The 18,994-nt window shown below is 39.0% G+C and overlaps 1 long non-coding RNA gene across 1 annotated transcript; it reads right to left on the reverse strand.

The window, feature by feature from the left end:
- Positions 1 to 548: 548 nt before the first annotated feature.
- LOC123330435 lies at positions 549 to 16,831 on the reverse strand. The gene is made up of 3 exons (XR_006546373.2): positions 16,478 to 16,831; positions 937 to 1,045; positions 549 to 798 (listed from the first exon to the last, which is right to left on the reverse strand). It is a non-coding gene; the product is annotated as an uncharacterized LOC123330435 (long non-coding RNA).
- Between the last annotated feature and the right edge of the window lie 2,163 nt (positions 16,832 to 18,994).

Consider the following 18,994-nt stretch of genomic DNA (forward strand, 5'->3'; position numbering starts at 1 on the left):
GCCTTTCAATTTCAACCTACCATTACAAGCTCATCACAAGCCTAGGGCATCAGTTCCCTGTACACCAGTGTAATAGAACACTTGGTCATACTTGCATTGGTATGTGTGTGTGGGGCGGGGGTGGGTACTGTGTGGGAAAAGACAACTTTCTGGGCTGAACAACTAAGTAGCATGCACCTCCCTCCACCTCTGGCAGAAAGATGAGTATTTGTTGAACAGTTCACACATTTGGTGGGTTCTACTGGCTTCTGGAAAGATGGCTTATCAGTGAATTAGGTAGTACTTTCTGGAGTACAATATATACCTATTTCTTGGATGTCCCTTTCATTCTGTTTATAATTGTACCACATCAAGACCTTTGCCAAAATTTCTTTTTAGTGAGGAAAATTTGACAAGATTACACAGGAATAAATCATAGTTTGCAAATTGAAGTTTTCTCTTCCAACTCTTCCGTCTTCACCCATTACCTCAAATGATTACTTTTATGGTTACACTAATCTTTAATAAGATCACTAAACATACCTTAAAACCTGAAATAAAAGTTCCCAGACTTTAGAAAGGAGAAAGTGCCCTTCTCCTGTTTCTTCTTTTCTGCCTTCTTGGTCACGCAGTGCTGCCTTCAGCGTCTCAGAGGGGCTTGTTTCTTCCAGGAAACTCACCCAGTGATATTCAAAGAGTGGGTGGCACCGGCCCCGTTCATGTTTGCTGTCCTCAAGAAATCTGTGTGCCCAGCTTGCTTGTAAGATACATACATGCAAAATGTTATGAATGATCTATCTCTGTTTGTAAAAATCATAGCTGTAAAAAAAAAAATCCAGAAAAAGATACCCATGTTTATTTTAAATATTAAGCTATTAATACTTAAATATGAGTGTTAGTGAAATTATAAGTTTTATAATTAAATATATATATAAATATAGTGAACATCTGAGTTACCTTCTCCATGACTGTATTGTTTTCTTAGTACAAAATGACTGAAGACTGACTTCTTAAATTTCAGCCAACTCTTCATATGAATATGAGTCATTTTGAGGTAAAAACATCTCTGAGGGAAAGGAATAGAATTAGTCATGTTCAGAGAGAAGAAAATAATAGTGTTTGATTTTAGTTCACTGATGCAGCATGATAATTTCCCAGTTTTGTGTAACATGTACATTTCTTTTTTAAACTACTGACGCCATATAGTGTGTGTACACATATACATATGTATGTACATGTATATTTACATAGATAGATCTTTGTATCCTGGTTTGATCATGGAACATCCTATTTTGACCATTTCTATTATAAAAAATGTCAATAGTATTTTGACCACTTCATAATATCCTCTTGTAGATATGTATTATACTTACTTTACTATTCCTCTTTTATTGTACCTTTAAAGCTTTTTAAAAATATTTTACTATTAGAAATAATTCTTTGATAAACATGACTACCCTTAATCCATTGTTTTACCCTGGCTTTTTTCCAAAGGTAGATTCTTAGTAATGAAGTCATAGAGTCAAAAGCCATTTTTTAAGGCCCTTGATGCATGTTGCCAATGCTTTGAAGAAAGGCCGGTCAATCCATGCTGCTCTGACAGCCACCAGTATTGATGTATAGAGAAATATTATGTGTCTTTTTCCCTTTGTTAAATAACTGCTTCAGGTATAGGGGAAAAAATTATCGGGAATAATGTAAACAAACCTATGTACCCACTACCAAGAAAAGAAATCAAAGTTACAAATAGCTGTGACGTCCCCATCTCATTTGCCTCACTTTCTTTCAAAAGCGCTTCCTAAGTGTGGTTTTATCATTCTTGAATGCATCTCCATACTGTTACTATACTAGCCTTTGCTTCTGGTTTTACACTAGCCCTTTCTTAAACATTTACTAATGTGATATATGACAGAACAATTTTGCAATGTTGATTTAATTACATTTTCATGGTTACTTATTGTTCCTCTGTCTGTCCCTTTTAAAATTGGCCTTTGGTTTTTCCTTGTCAATTTCTACATCTTTTATATATTAAAGAAACAACTTTTAGACATATTTGTAGAAGATATTTTATTTACATTTATTTTAAAATATCTTTGAAACATAGGAATTAAAATACAACAAAGTTACCAATCTTTTTGTTAACTTCAACCATTACTTTAATGCTCATAATATCTTTCTGTGTCCAAAGTCCACCTAGCATATGATTTTCTACTAATCTCTTTTGTATAGTTTTCTAAAGAGAGGAATCTGCCTGTGTGTCTAATTTTTAGGTGTTGATGGGGGCAAGAATGCCTGTGTATATTCTTCTCTTTCAATCAAATGTGAATACTTTAAAGGCAAGAACCATTTTTTAATCTTTTTCTCTAACTCCACACCCAGTGGAGTTAGAACTTTAGGAATGCAGAAATTGCTAGAACATGTTTGTTAAATAAAGAAATGACCATCATATTCATATTTTACATGCACTACCTTAGTGAAAACATTTTATGACCCTTTTGGAATCTATCCTGAAGCATTTTCTTTCTCTCTACCTCCTCTTATCTCCTTTGTATTTGTCTTAAATAACTTCAAGTATTATAAAAATGGCTTATTTGCTTCATTTGAAATAAGCCATATTTCCATTTAGAGATAAAAATACAAAATGTAAACACACACAAAAAATTAACAGCATGCTTTTTCCAACCCAGCGGCAACTTATTGAATTATCTAACCCCAATTCTGTACATAGATTTGTGATTTATATGTAGATAGAGAGAAATGATCTCTAGCTAAACGATAAATGAAATAGATGACAGATACATAGAGATTACATGTTTTAAGTTAAACAACCAACTGGTTTGAAGCTGGAATTTCCTTGGCTTTATAGCATTCCCAGCCACCCCTGCCAGAACTCTGAAAGTCTGAATGCTACATCCTGAGTTGTTAAAGAAATTATGAATTTTTAACATATCCAGAGGATGAATTAATATCCCTAGCTAACATTTAGTATTTGTGGGCCATGTTGGTTTCAGAAAACTTTTGCATTTTAAATATTCACGGAGGTTGGTGAAATTCACACCAAAAATTCACACCTGACTTAAGACCCAACTCCAGGTTTTTCTTTGGCATCCTCCACAACTCTGAATGGTTATGCCTCATTTCACCCATCTCAGAAATCATCTTCTCTGATTCCTTACCACTGCTCCATGTGGAAACTTACTCTCAAGGAAAACTCTGACACCAGGACGTGCCACCTCAGTGTTGTTAGAAAAGCCTAGTGAATTGATACTAGGATGTGAATGCAGGTTAAAACAAACAAAGGAAGACAGAAGGAGAAACTCAAGTCACCTCTCTATAGGTTTTTTTTTTTTTTTTTGAATAGCCACCTTCTTCTTCCAAAGAAATTAGGTTTTTAAAAATATATTTAAATGGCACCAAGATTGCAAGTCCTCCTGATTACAGCTAGGGAGTTAAGTTGAGCCTGTCATTCTTTTCTTAACTGAGACTGTTCTGGATTATTCCTCTGTGAGTTTATGAGTTAACAGCGAGGCACCAGCTGAACTTTCTATTTCTGGGCTGGTGTTCACTTATGTCATGACTTGGTTGAAGTATGACTTTAAAACACCATTAATGAGTGGTTGCTTCTGGTCAAAATCTGGTGGCAGGTCCATTAGTTAGATCTGGTCTTTCCCCAATTTGCTGTCTGTCTCCTTTTCCATTCAAAAGTACGGAGTTTGGTGGAACCCAGTACCCTGGGCAATACTGAGCAGCACCTAAAATCATTTGATATGAGAAGCTGTCTTCAGTCCCTTTAAGGCAAGGTGAAGCTGATGTTTGATGCACTATGTATTTAATTTAGTTTGCTATAGAAAAACAATACAGATGCGAGGACCCCAGATGAAACCTTTTCCTTCTGAGAGAAAGATCACCCCCTTCACACAATAAAATTAATTTCCAGCTTCCCTTTTGGCCACACAAAGGACTTTTTGGAGGTGGAATTAAATCTGGAGGCGGAATTAAATCTGGAGGCTTTCACTTGTCTTGATTTTCTTGCTAAATGTAAACTGTTTCAAAGAAGGTTGAAATTAGACTAACATTTTCCAAAGTGTCTACCTTTCAGTCTCACTGAAGAAAACCTCTGGATTTTTTTTCACTGTGCTGAAATACCATGACACCTGTCTAGACCAATTAGAGCGAGAGAGCGGTTGAGTCTCTGCAATAGAAATGATGGATGTGCTGGGGATGGTTTTAGTGACTCATTAGCCAAATGCTACAAAGATATAAAAGTTTTTATTTTCATTTACATCAAGAGCCTGCTTAAACCTGTACCATTCTCTCCATTACCTCTTTCTTGTGCAGTTGAAAGCAACTATCTGTTCAAACCACCCAGCATGCCTCGAATTTAGTATGCAAACTGTCCTGATGCCCGTTCCTTTTGAGTTATCCTGATCCTATTTCTAACTAGTAGGATTTCCAAACTGAAAGAGGAAAGTGGCAGTAATTTAAGTATACTTTAAATTCATCTCTTTCTATCCATCAATTGTGCTTGGAAGATGGACACACAATGTTTTTGCTGGTGTTTTTTTTTTTTTTTTTTTTGCTTTTTTTTTTCTTTTCCTTTTCATTTCTTTTTCTCTTCATCTCAATTTATGGCATTTGAGTTTGCTTTTATCTTTTATTATCCTCACCCAGCCTCCATCTTCTCATCCCCTCCCGTGATTGGTCCTGTGGCAGGTGCATCTTTCTTTGGTGCTTTGGAAAACAGGAGGCCTTTATTCATATTAAGTCCACAGTATCATAAATGAAATTTCAATTCGGGTGTAGAGGTTGCCCTGCTTGTAATATGAATCATAAACACCAGCAATGCAATTTTAAGAAGCTGGTTTTTTTTCCCCCCTAAGAAAGAAGGAAAATAAAATCTCTGAATCTGCTAAAGTCAGACCACCTCCCCCCACCTGCTTCCTTACTCTGAACAAAGGCTGGTCAATCTCAACCCTTCTGAATACTGTATGAAATTCCAGGCCGCATACAGAGCATGTATGGAAACAGAATGTGCAGCAGGAGATGGATTGTGCCGCTCGCAGTATTTACGTACCGGCGGCCCTGTTTGCGCGCACACACACACACACACATGCGGCGCGCTGGTGTGGGGGGAACGGCTGGCTGTTGGTGCAGATTTATGTTTCCCATCACTGCTCTCTATCCTTTGGGATCAACTTTGTCACGGGAAAACCGGCGGGGGTTTATTACAGTGTATGACAGCAGGTATGGGGCTGTATGTACATTGTAGATTCATTGTCCTCCTGGATCAGGATTAATACAGCCACACACCCCTTCTTTCCAAGAGCTTACTTGGTGCGCGGACATTCGTATATCTTCCGGGGCTGGGTCCTCACAAGGCCCCTGGAGGTGGGCACAGGACCTACATGGCTCAGCCAGGGCTGGGAGTGCATTCAAAGAGATTTGGTTGTAAAGGCTTACTGCTTTTCATTTAAAAATGTAGGTTATTTAAGAGACAGAAATGCACCTGAAATAGGAAAACTGGCCAAACAAGGAGAAATGCATAATTCGCCAGTGTGATTCAGAACAATTAAATAGACACAATGCTCTCTGAAGCTATAAATTTAGTGAAATCAAATGTAAATTTGTTGAGTGCCATGAGCAGTGCAGGCATTGAACTTGGTACTGTAAGGAGCACAAGAAGGTTTCTAGAATCGAGAAAATTCAGCTTCTGAGGATTCACATGGTACAACTCTCCTCCCATCTCCCAGGACTCCTTGTTTTCTGGTGAAAGAATTTTGTTTAGGATCAATAGAAGCTCATTTGGGCTAGAGCCCTTTTCAGCAGACTGTTTTTCTAAGCCTGAAAAATTAGGATACTTCACAAATGGTTGCTTTTTCTCTAAAAGAATAGATCCATAATAAATTTGAGCCCCAGAAATCATCTAATTTTTAAATGGTTGTTTGAGAGAAGAATTTTGAAAATATAATTGGGGGGAGAAACTGGAGTAACATTGATTTTTTTAAAAGATTATAACACAGTGATATATTTGTTAATGAAGAAAATTTATAAATTGCTTTCCTTATTCCCAGAAATGTGATAAAAGAAGTAATGGGTTGGAGATAGACATTGTGGATAGTTTTTAAGTAGAATAATTTAAAGGGATATTACTCATTTCTAGATAATGTACTAGATGCTGGATACTGCAAGCAACAAGATAAAATTTGTCACCTCAAGAAATCCATAATTCAGGAGACACCTCACACTAGCCCCTTAGCTTATCCTGCTTCTTCTACCACCTTTCAACATCCTCCCACTAACAGCTGTTTTCTTAAAGTATGTCAACTCTTTCCCAGGCATGATCATTATTAGGAACAAATGGTTGAAAAACACACATCTGAAGTTTATGCACGATTCTTCATTCAAATGAGCTTTGGGAATTCTCTGGTGGTCCAGTGGTTAGGACTCGACACTTTCACTGCAGTTTCCAGGTTCAGTTCCTGGTCTGGGAACTGAGAGCCCACAGGTCATGCAGCGTGGCCAAACAAAACAAAACAAAATTAAAAAAAAAAAAACACAAAAACAAAAAACGAAGGCGCTTTAAGTCATACAAATGAGAAGTCAGGTTTTTCTCGACAAGCTGATCAGTAAGGTGACTTGTCTGTGCCTCTGTGCCTCAAACTTTCTGGCTTGAAAAAGATGCTAAGGAGTCTATGATGCTCTCCTCTCCTACTGATAATCTACTTTATCAGTAGATTGAATCTTGCTGAAATACACAGCTAGTTACACCTTTCCTTAGCTTTTATGTAAGACTCATGATAAGGGCTTTTCTTTTTGTTTTTTCTTCCTTCTGTCCATCTTCAAATTCTAGCAAATATATACTGTTAGAAGCCCCTGCTTCCCTGTAGCTCAGATGGTAAAGAATCTGCCTACAATGTGGGAGGCCTGGGTTCGATCCCTGGGTGGGGAAGATCCCCTAAAGAAAGAAAGGGCAACCCACTCCAGTATTCTTGCCTGGAGAATCCCATGGACAGAGGAGCCTGGCGGGCTTCAGTCCACGGGGTCGCAAAGAGTTTGACTCTATTTAGTGACTAACACGACTTTACTAGGAGCCTCTGTGTTCACCTTGCTATTGCCTGCATCTGTGTCTTTGTATGTGTTTTGCCATACCCTTTGGAGAAATCTCTTCTGCTTAATGTTCTTCACACTTGACAAAATCCATGATTTCCTTCAAAACTATGAATATGCTTCCGTGTTTTAATCATGGGTCATGTGCTTAGTCTTATCTGACTCTTTGTGACCCCATGGACTGTAACCCACCAGTCTCCTCTGTCCATAGAATTTTCCAGGCAAGAATACTGGAGTGGGTTGCCATTTCCTCCTCCAGGGGATCTTCCCAACCCAGGGATCGAACCAGTGTCTCCTGAGTCTCCTGCATTGCCGGTGGATTCTTTACCTGCTGAACCACTGAGGAAGCCCATTTTCAATCATAACAGTATATTATTTTTGTTTTCTTCTCTGTCTTTATAATATGATGAATTTTTTGACATAGGGAGCAAAGATATGTATGGCTGCATCAGAAGTAGAGAATAAAGTTCTCCTTTATCCCTTGATCCTCTACAACAGACATAGAGCCTGGCACAAAATAGTTCCTAAATAAATATTCTTTGGGTTGTATGTTGAGGGAGATTGTACAAGTTAGGTGAAACAACTGGGAAAAAAAACAAAGTAACATTATCATGTAAAAGTGAAGCGTCCCAAACATGTATGTCACCATGGTTTAGAGGAGTGTAAAGTCAATGAAGGACAGAAGAGCTGCCAAGTCTTCCAGGCAGATGGAAGGCCTAAGATGGAAATTAAAGGTAAGAAGAGAATGTTTGTGGGGGGAGAGAGGGATGACATCCCAGAGAGAAAGAGTACTGGCAGCAAAGAGCAGTAGACCATTCATTGGTGATCACATAGTCTAGATTTTTTTAAGTGGTTCTTACTGCGTGTCACTTAATTTTTTTTTTTTTTTTTTACTGAAAGCCATTCATCAAATGAATTATGTCAAAACATAATTTAATTTTCACATCTTTGTAAGATTTTTCATATAAATATATTTGTAAATTGAAATATGTATCCTGGTCTTAGAAGATAAGGGTACAAATTCTCGATGTCAATGTGCATTTAAAGATAGAAGTCTTATGTTTAAGGGTACAGATGGTTCAAGGAAACCAAGGTCATGGCATTTTCTTTTATGGCCTTGCTTTGGCTGATGAGTCCAATTCACCCGTTTCCATCCCAGATGTAGGAGCTATACAGCCATCCCTGTCCAGCTCAAAGTGGAAACCAACAAATTTGTTACATGACATGTCAAATACATTATTTATTCTCATATGCATGTCATTTAAGGATCTGTTTCATGAAGAAGGGAGAACTTTTAGAGCCTTACTAGTCAGTCATTCCAGGACCACCAGCATCACTTGGGGTCTTGTTAGAAATGCAGAGTCCTAGGTCCCAGCCTGCACCTAAATTGGAATCTACATTTGAACAAGCTCCCTAAGTGATGTGAATGCCACTGACCTGCAGACTGTACTTTGAGTAGCAAAGCCTACAGCAGTTTTTAAACAGGTTCCTCATCTGAACCACCAAAAAAAAAAAAACAAAAAACACTACAGAAAATGATTTGAGAGACTGTTTTCCCAATCTCCCAGAATTGGGAGATGAGTAGTACATTCTAGGTGCAGAGGTAAGAGGTTAATTTATTACATGCAATGGATGCTTTGGAGTATTAGGGCTTAATTAATCCTCTCATGGATCCTCAATCAGGAAAGGCACCCAGAATCCTGAACTTGAAGAAGAATTCAGGTTGACGCTATTATACTTGCTAAGTCACTTCAGTCGTGTCCAACTCTGTGCGATCCCATAGACGGCAGCCCACCAGGCTCCCCCATCCCTGGGATTCTCCAGGCAAGAACACTGGAGTGGGTTGCCATTTCCTTCTCCAATGCATGAAAGTGAAAAGTGAAAGTGAAGTCGCTCAGTCGTGTCCAACTCTTAGCGACCCCATGGACTGCAGCCTACCAGGCTCCTCCGTCCATGGATTTTCCAGGCAAGAGTATTGGAGTGGGTGCCATTGCCTTCTCCGGCCATTATACTTAAACGTCATTAAATTGAACACATTGAACTAGGCAGGTGTGAGCTGTAATCTTACTGTGAGATGGAGGGCTTCCCATTGGTGAATCTGTTTTTATTCTGAATTAGCAGAAATCATGGCCAGCTTTGTACAGACTACAGCAGTCTAAAAAGTTTAGCAGATCTTCCATGCCTGATTCACAAAACCAAACGGTACAGATCTAGCTGTGGCTGAGTTAAGTAAATAAAAGCATGACGCATGTCTTTCATAGCTCCACATACATACTGTATTTAAATAGCTTCAGAATCCAAATATATTTTTCTCAGATGCCTAAAATAAAAATCACTTTTTGTGTGTGCCAGACTGTAGAACAGCCACTGGAAATGTGGTAATAGGAGAGATGAAATTCTTCCATGCTCTGGGCCCTGAAAATGGGGCCACAGTTGACATTATTTGGCAACTTTCTCCATTAGCATTCTTTACGACAGTCACACCTGTCCTTTGCATGTAAATGTGTGTGAGATTGGATCTGGGAAAGAAGAAATGTCTTTGAGCAGGAGGCAGCATTTGGCCTCACTACATGGAGTAAGAAATCAGGAAGAGCCAAGGCACATTAACAGCCGGGGACTTCTGACGCTGACCTCCTACAAAATTGGATCAGGCTTTTCCCTGGCAGTTGTGTTAAGCGCACACATTTGATGAAACGTGCTTCTGAAGCTGGCATATTTGACTGCTTGCTTGCTTTCTTCCCTCTTTTTTTTTTTTTTTTTCTGGGGGGATAGATTCTTTATTATCTGCTGAATTCATTTCACCCTGTCAATATTCTATAGAAAAATGATGGACGTTCTATAATTTTGACTTTTATATTAATTCATAATTTTGATGGCTGTACCCGAGGGCTGCTTTTCTCTCTTGTCGCCTTTCCCTCGCCTCCCTCCTGCCCCTGACTTAGGTCTCTGGTTGCTCCATCCAGCAGCTAGGCTTATGACAGCCGCATCTCTCCTTATTGCCTCAGTGAACTGCAGGTCTTTTTTCATATTAAGCTCGCAATAACGGCAATGAAATTCAGATTTATAGCTGGAAATCAGCCTATTTGTAATATAAAGCATAAACATTGGAGCATTTGCAAAAGCTAAAGATTTTTTTTTCCTGCTTTGTATTTTTCCTTCCTTGGAACTTCATGACTTGAGTCCCAAACAAGTGCTATTTTAAAATTTCCTGGCACCATGTAATATAATTGATAATAGTGTTTAAGCAGCATCTAATATCATCCAGCATAGTGCAAAGTGAGCCATCCCAGGATATGAGCTTAAAAAAATTGCATTAACACTTAGACAAAATGAAATTTTTATACTTGATTTGCTCATGGTTGGACGGATGCAACTAAACACAATTTGAGCTGTCACTTTGCAAAGGGGAAAAAAATATGCAACTTTGGAATGTTTCAAATGAGCCCAATATTAGATTCTATAACTCAGAGTGACACAGGAAATACTATTTGCAACACGATTGGTTCATTAATATTTGGTAATTGTAGTACATCATTTTAAGGGGGAAATAAAATGCAAACAAATGTTTGCAGCTTCCAGTCAGTGACTGCTTCTCAACTGCCACCACCAGGGAAGGTTTGGGAGCGAAAGGACACATGCTTTGGGGAGTTTCCCCTCCCCATTTTCATTTTGGAAGAATAATTTTCCTCATAAACCAACATGTCAGACAAAGCATCTACATTTTTAAAAAAATATTATTTCATGATTTTCCACATGCACATTTGATGTAAACCCTGGAGGTGTATTCCCTGAGTACCTATTACCTCCATTTTAGGGAAATTACATTAAATTATTAGTGACAAATTTACTTGTCTGCCAATGTATTTTTCTGGAATTTTACTACAACATCAATACTTGGCTGTTTTATATGGGCCCTCATTTACCTGTCTTTGAAGGCAGCCACCCCTTGGGGAGCCCTGTCTGTCACTAACAGAAGCTGGGAAAAGTCTAAGTTTAACATTCACAGTTTTGAATTAGATGGAAAAATATGTTGTACTTTAAAAATATAATGCACCCTTCTGAGTTTTGCAATTAGGCAACTTGTTCCATAATCTATTGTTTCACTTTTTGAATAGGGAGGAAACAACCCAAATCATCACCAGGTACCTGAGCATGAACAATGGATGTTCTCTTCAGGTGTAAAGTATGTCTGCCAAGGACTGACAGCAAAATGGGGATAGATGGTCACATTCTTGTGTTATTTTAGGGGAATTAGTGCAGAAAGGATTTACAATAATACGAATGAGCCTGCAGCTCTGAGGTCCCTCGTTGGAGAGGTGCCTTTAGTGTCCTGGGAACTGCTGGGAGCTGTGGAGGGTTCTGGGATGGCAGGGTGGCAGGGAGCCAGGTGTCATCAGGGGAAAATCTCAGAAAAGAGGGATCTGATTGATGAGAGCCAATTCTTTGTTCTGATTTATTTCCTCATTTTAAGTAAATATTAGCATCAGAACCTTATTCCATATTCCTTTCATCCAGAGAAGTCTGTAAATTCTTTAAGTTTCAGACCCCACAAAACCAGGATCTGTTCTAAAGAAGGATGTTATTTTTCTTGGCATCCCAGTTTATGAACAGAGTTCTGGTAAGCAGAAGCAACATGTGTGAGGAATAGAACCAAAGTTTTGTCTCAAACTGTGGAGTCCTGTTGAGGGAATGCATAAGACAAGTGAGCGTGTGGTTGACCTAAGTTTGAAGCAGAAACAAAGTGAAAATGAAGAATAATAAGCAAGAATGTAAGTCCCAGTGATGTGTGCTTAGTCACTCAGTCGTGTCTGACTCTTTGTGACCCCATGGACTGTAGCCCATGAGGCTCTGCTGTCCATGGGGATTCTCCAGGCAAGAATACTGGAGTAGATTTCCAGGCCCTCCTCCAAGGGATCTTCCCAACCCAGGGATCGAACACAGGTCTCCTGCATTGCAGGTGGATTTTTTATCCTCTGAGCCACCAGGGAAGCCTGTAAGTCCTCGGGATAGGGGGTGGGCGTGTACATTCATCTCTCCATTTTCCCTTTGATGTAGAATTCTTCATTAGAACTTACCAACGCTCTGATGACATTTAAACTTTCTCCTATATTATGTTTGGTTCTCTGGTTTATATATTATTTTTTCTTTAAGATTCTTAATTTTTTAGCAGAATAGTTCATTTTTAGTTTAAGATCCTGGGGTCTCAAGTCAGTCCAGACCCTCTGTGTTGTGGTCTTACCAAAAATATGCAAGTAATTTGTTATTGTAGATACTTAACTTGGAGTTGAGAATTGCACAGATATGTGTGTGTATGTGTGTGTGTATACATGCACTATATATACTAAATTCTAGTATGCATTTTATATATATGCTAAATTCTTAGGAATTATTTTCTTAAGAATATGCAACTCTATATGACTCAACTTTTGACTATTGCTGTTCTTCCCCATTTTCTACTATTCAGGAGCCTCCCTTTTCTAAAAGCCTTTCCTTCCCTCCCCCCAAAACACAACCATTTAGATCAAATTAACTAGAATAACTGTTTCAACTGACCTAAATTCATCCTCTGCTATGGCTTGGGAGGTTTGACCTTAATTAAACCTCTATTTTGCCGGAGAATGAGACTGCTGGAGGGGAAGACCATATGAATTTCTACTTTCATTTCAGGTGGAACATTTGTAGCACCTGGGAACAGATCGTTAATGAAATATTTGTTTTATCCAGCAGTGCTCTGTTAAGACCTGGAAATTTGGCAGTTTGGCAAGTCTAAATGGGGAAGAACAGTGGCTAATGTCACAGGAAGGAGATAATAAAAGGTCAGTGCTCCTGAAAGAGATATAAGGGGTGATGACTCAGGACAAAATGGCAGAGACCTGTGGACCATGAGCATATTATAGGATTTCCTTTCTGGCTTCTCAGTTTCCCCTCCTTACTTAATCATTGTCCTTGGTGCCAAACAACTGAAATTCGTAAACACATTTAGTATCACAACTACCCTACAGGACAGATACTGTGATCCTCATTTTCCCCAAGAGGAGACCAAAGGACAGGGCAATATAAACATTGTCTTAAGGACATCTAATAGTCCACCCAGGATTCCTACTGACTTGTACCTCACTCACAGTCCAGTTAATTTCTTCTCTGTTCAACTACCTTCTAGCCATCTAACTAATTCTGAATGCTGAGCTGTTTTGAAATGTTTACTTTTAATTCTTTAGCCAATTTTAGTATCTCTTGAATAGTAGTCTTTGACTATATTGTCCAAATTTGAATAAAGAACAATTAAAGATGAAAGTCATCTAACTTTGGTCCCTAAAGCATTGCCTTCACTGAGGGGAAAGGGACCAGTGATGAACTTGGGAAGGAAAGGTAATCATGCAGAAAGCTGGGCAAACCTGTATGTTCCATCCCAAACTACATCAACCCTAGTAGTAAAGTGTTTTGTGTTCATCTTCTTTCAAACCAGAGACTCTTTATTCAGAGAAAATGTTTAGAAATTGTTCACCTGTCCTAACTGTTGAGATGTCGTTGCTAACATCTCCTGCAGCTCCACCCCTGATGGCTTGTGAAGCTTCATGATTGCTTTAAACCGAACAAAAATTTTGTTAAAAAGGTTGGGATTGATGAGTGACAGCCACCCAGTGGAAATGTCATCAAAGCCTTTCAGTTTTGTTTTGCATTTATTGCCCTAAGAGCAATATTTATGTTTCTTTGACATTTGAAATCAATGCTTCCACTTATAAATCTCAACCTGAGAAACAGGTGTATGCTGTTACACTTATGCTTTTGTTCTTAGGATGCAACCAAAACAGAATATTCTTCTTCTGCCCCTGCCACTATCCTGGGTGTCCCCTACCCATTGAACGCAGTTGTAGCTCTAATATTTCAAATGCAGTCTGTGGGCTAAATTAATCAGGTGGATAAGTATTAAGTACTTCTCAAAGCCTACTAGTGTGCTAGGTATTTTGGAGGAAAAAATATACCCAGGATCCTACATGTAGTCAGAGAAACAACCAAAGTTGATAGAGCAGCACTGGTTTAAAAACTGAGATGTGAAATAGAGACTATTGCTGATGCTCAGAGAGATAGAATGTGGTAACCAGTGACAGTTTTGTGGGTGGGAGTTGGGTTTGGTCAGCAGAAAATGGCATAGCACATTTCTGGCAAGGGACAGGAGAGGCAGGAGGTGGAGATAGCCTGCATTTTGCAGCTGAGGCTGGGATAAGAAATAAGTGGAAATGGATTTGAAAATGGAAATGAAGAACTCTATAAACTGTGGGGCATTCATCAGGAGCCATTAAAAGAACACTAAGTTTGAGAAAGCAAAACTAGTGATAGAAAGGCCAAGAGCTTTACAGACCTATAGTTTTATTTTCCCCATGCTGCTCATTTTTATTAGTATTTGTATAGCTTTGGGTGGAATTTTGAAGATGTCCTTATTTTGAACCCTCTCATAGAGAAGTTAGATGTTGAATTTTTCTTAGCTTTTCATACTAAATATCCATTGAGATGATATTGAACAGTGTCTGCATAGACTAGGACAATGGTGATTTAAAATATGCTCTTCTTTTCTTTTTGTCCCCCATAAGCATCCTCTAACTTATCCATGGTAGTCAGCTGTGACAGGTCATAGTCCCATCAGTCTCATGCCTAGAGGCACATCCTGGTCCATTATTCTGGTTCAGAAAATGCCATCTTCTGAACTATTGAGGGCACCAAAGATACAGTGGGTCTGCCTGGCATCTTTGGAACAAAACTTAATTTGGGGTCCTGCTTCACCTTCAGAGATTTAGCAGATCCACTTTGCCCTTTTAAAAATTCAAAACTGTTTCCATAAAGAGGACTTTATGTTACTTTGTGTTTCAGATATAAAATGAGAGAGTTTGAATTGCAGTCATCTCTTCATGGTTTGAAATCTACATGTATCTTTAAAAAGTGCTTCTTGGTTCCTTAACCCCCCGTGAAAAGAAAGAGACCCACTTTTGATTATGGACTTTCTCATTATGAGCTGTGGAACTTGGGATGAGTTGCTGAAGTTCTCTGAGCCTCAGTATCACCATCTATAAATGTGGAATGATAATAATTCTCTATAAGCTTATGATTTTGAAAAAATTAGAAGTATAAAGAAACTGGCGGTGTACCAGACTCACAGTAGAAGATCCCCCCAGTATCGTCTCTATCTTTGAGTTTGTGACTTGATAGAATTTTCTAATCCTAGGGTGTTGTAGGATTTAATTGGGTAGGGAATTGCCAGTAGGCATTTAAGAGAACCAGTGGACAGTGATGGTGATCTTGCTTCTAACATTCTAAGGTTCTCAGATAACTCAGCTCTGAGGAACTGCCCTAAGTGGGGAGTGCTACTCTAATGACGATCATTATCGACTGAAGTCTAGACACCAGACATAGCACTGCTAGTGTCCAGTCGTAACACATTCATTTGCCAGGCAAAAGGAGACCCTGTGGTTGCATGGATATTGCGTTATGAGGGATCTGACAGTACCTGAACGTTAGTTAATGACTTAGAAAGAAGTGGTTCAATTGCTTCATAGGCCAATGTGCACAGCCAGGAGAAGTTCACAGGCAGTACCACCTCGGGAGGCAAGGAGAAATGACAAGGACATTATTTAAGACACCCATGTGAGCCTGTATGAATGGAAGGGAGAGCATGTGGGTAACTGAAGGAAGGCACTGTCATTCTCCTACTCAGAAAGCCTGTCAGTCCTAATGATTTGAACTGAGACTTCTTTCTGTTTGTTTGTTTCTAAGCAGGGTAACATTTTTAGAGTCCTCCCTATGGTACCTTGTTTTATAAGTTGATTTCCTATTAATGAGGTTTCTTCAGTGATTTTGTCTTGCAAAAACAGTTCTAACAAAGACAATACATTTGACTAATAATAGCTCAGATGATTGTATCTATTTTTCTAGAAAATTTCGTAAAGAATTTTTCAGGCATCTCCATCTCATATATAAATTTCTGTTAAGTAAATGGTACAAATTTATCTTCTTGGTTAAAAGCATTGAACTAGATGGCCAGTTCTCTCGGCATTGCTTTTCACATGTTTTTAATTTTTTGTGTCCTCTAAAAAGTGATCAAGCATGATTTATTTGGAATATGAATGATTATCTGTATGTGTGTCTTTACCGCATCTACCTGCACAGTCCCCCATGTGTATTTTAGCAACTTCTGCTAGGATTCATGTCTTGTGTTTGTCTTCAATACTCAGTGCCTTTTCTTTGCCCTTCGCTGTTTTCCTCGCCTCACTGTCAGCGCTTGATGAGGAGTCAGCTGCCCGAGTGGTCAGCGGCTAGATTCCCACATTATGAACAGCCCTTCATATAAATTACTGCTGAGAGTAGAGGCCCCCTCCTCCCAGTGGCAAGGGTTACTTACATTTCAGAATGTTGGAGGAAGAGGTGTTTGGTTTTGAGCAGAAAGAACTTCTCTGCACACTTGCTGTTTACAAACTCATCTGTACCTAATCTTTCATTTCGGCTCAAGATGGAGGGTTTGCGATGAATGCAGTTGACGCAGAAAATGGCCGAGTGCTTGGCTTCTTTTATATACATCATGCTCTGTGCACACAGACTCTGAGCGTCAGTTAGAGAGAAGTGACAGCCGACTTGACCTTTCTCTCTGAATCGCATGTGGAAAAAGGGAATTAGCTTGCTACAATGGTACTTGAGAACTTGCTTTAACTTATCACTTTCCTCTTTAGAAGGAGGAATGCGCGTTAGAAATGCAAAATCACCTTCAGGTCTCATGTTATTTAAAATGAAACTAAACTTCCTGATGATATTAAATCAGATGTGTCAGAAGAATTTACTAAGGTGATCATAATGCATAGCATACAAGTTTTCTTCTCTTTTTCTCTCTCTCTCATTTTTTTTTAAACAAACCAATATTTACATTTAGTGTTGAGATGTATTGTGTGTGTGTATTGAATTTTGCATTGGCTACTGAGCTTCCCCAGGAGAACATAGGAACAATAGGTCTACTAGTGAGGTATGAGGTATAAAAGCTTTTAAATTGGCTTCCGTGTAACTGGAAACCAAATAAATGGCTATGGGAAATAGGAAAGGAGACTTAGCCGGGTTTTCCATAGTTGCCAATTACTGCTATTAGAAGATCTAGTATGCTCTGCCTACACCCGGAACAGCTTGATTGACACAGACCTCAGCCAATCATAGTGTTTCCTTGTCAGCTGTAATTAGCCTATGATCAATTACCATGAGTTTAGACTAACTTGAATGGAAAGTGAAAACACATTGTAACCCAAAAGCTCATCAGGTAAATATACCATATAGAGACATATCTTCCCTGACCTCTCTGACATTTTCAAACTGTTTAAAAGTTGAAGTTAATTCTTTCTGATGGCCTTTCATCTTCAGTTGACAACAGAGAGCCCCAGAGTGGCGGCAGCTCTCGTCAAGTGAGCCTGTCTTATCAAAAACAGCCCCTCCAGACCTTCCAACCCAAATATTCCAATCTGAAATAATTGCATTTAAAATTTCATGTAGCTTTTATGTCTTCCCTGAACTATCCTGGTATGAAATCACACATATCTCTTCCTGCAGCTCGCTTTAAGCTTCAAATTTTGCTAGTTTAAAAATGCCTTGCAGAGGTACCACGTAGCCTGTAGATTGTACAACTGTAGCTGGAGTGAACAGCTACAATTTGTTCTGCTGCGTCTTGTATTTGTATCTACATGCTCGGAAGGTGTTTCTGCAAGTGTCAGTCCAAGTTCTGTTTCTGTACTCCTCGTGCTCAATCCAAGCAGCATCAAATCTTGTCTTTTGCAAACGCAGCAGAGATCCTAGATTTGGCTCTGAGATGATGTGAATCATCTGTTGAATATTTAGATTTTTAACACCATGTTTTAGTTATCTCTTCTAAACTCAATTCAGTTGGTGATATGGGGGAACCCTGTAAATGGCATGTAACTGTTAGCTGCTAGCCACGTTATTATCCATTGTCTTGGATCCAAAGACAGATGGCTGGATCCCAAATCTTTTATAGAAGGACTTTTGCTGGTTTATAGATTCGAAGGCAATTTCCATCCTCTGTTACCAGCCCTGTTGACACAGGTACTGATGTTGCAGGGGATCGGTTTATGTTTGGGGTTCAGAGATGTGTCTTTTTGGGCAGAATCCTTCCACAGACCTGTGTCTTTCCTGTCCTCCTTCCTTTCATAAGCCAGAATTCCTTCTCCTGGTGTCTGACCAAGCCCTATCACAGGCATCATCCTGGGCCACTTTGTCCTGGTGCCTCTTGAGCAGTGGTCTCGAGACTGACATTTCTTTCACCACCCCTTCCCTTCCTCTGCCCTTCCTCTAGATTCAGCTCCCAAACTGTGCCCTGAGTTGTGGCAGGTTTTTTTGTTTTTGTTTTTAAATAACTCTGCCCCCTTGAATAAATTATTTAGTTAGGTTTATGTGAAGAGAAGATCACACTGAAAGGAAAATACTATCCTTCTCAAAGTGATTTTCATTGTTAAAACACAGCAGACTCTCTTCCCATTCACATAGGTGAGGCAGGGCTGTAGAGTCAAGGTTCCAGATTGAAGCAAAAAGAGCTAGGAAATAAGATCTTTTAAGATCTTTCCTGAGAAAGCAATAAAAGTGAAAATGTGCATGCCTTCTCAGTGTTAGCTTTTCTCTTAGATGTAAGTTACCTGTAGAATCTTTCTATTTTTTATTTTAAGCTTTTACTCAAAGAAAAAAAGAGACAGAAAAGGAGGACCCAAAGATTTTGCATCTTTCAAAAAGCCAACACGATAAAACAAATAGTGTGTTCAAAATAAGAGGATCTTTTTCAGAGCCAGAGGTCTGTCTGCTGCTGACATTTGGAATCTGAGTTGACTTTCCATATTGCATGTAGACTCCTGCCTTTTATTTTTTCAAATGGCTG

This window comes from Bubalus bubalis, chromosome 18 (assembly GCF_019923935.1).
Source record: "Bubalus bubalis isolate 160015118507 breed Murrah chromosome 18, NDDB_SH_1, whole genome shotgun sequence".
Taxonomy (NCBI): domain Eukaryota; kingdom Metazoa; phylum Chordata; class Mammalia; order Artiodactyla; family Bovidae; genus Bubalus; species Bubalus bubalis.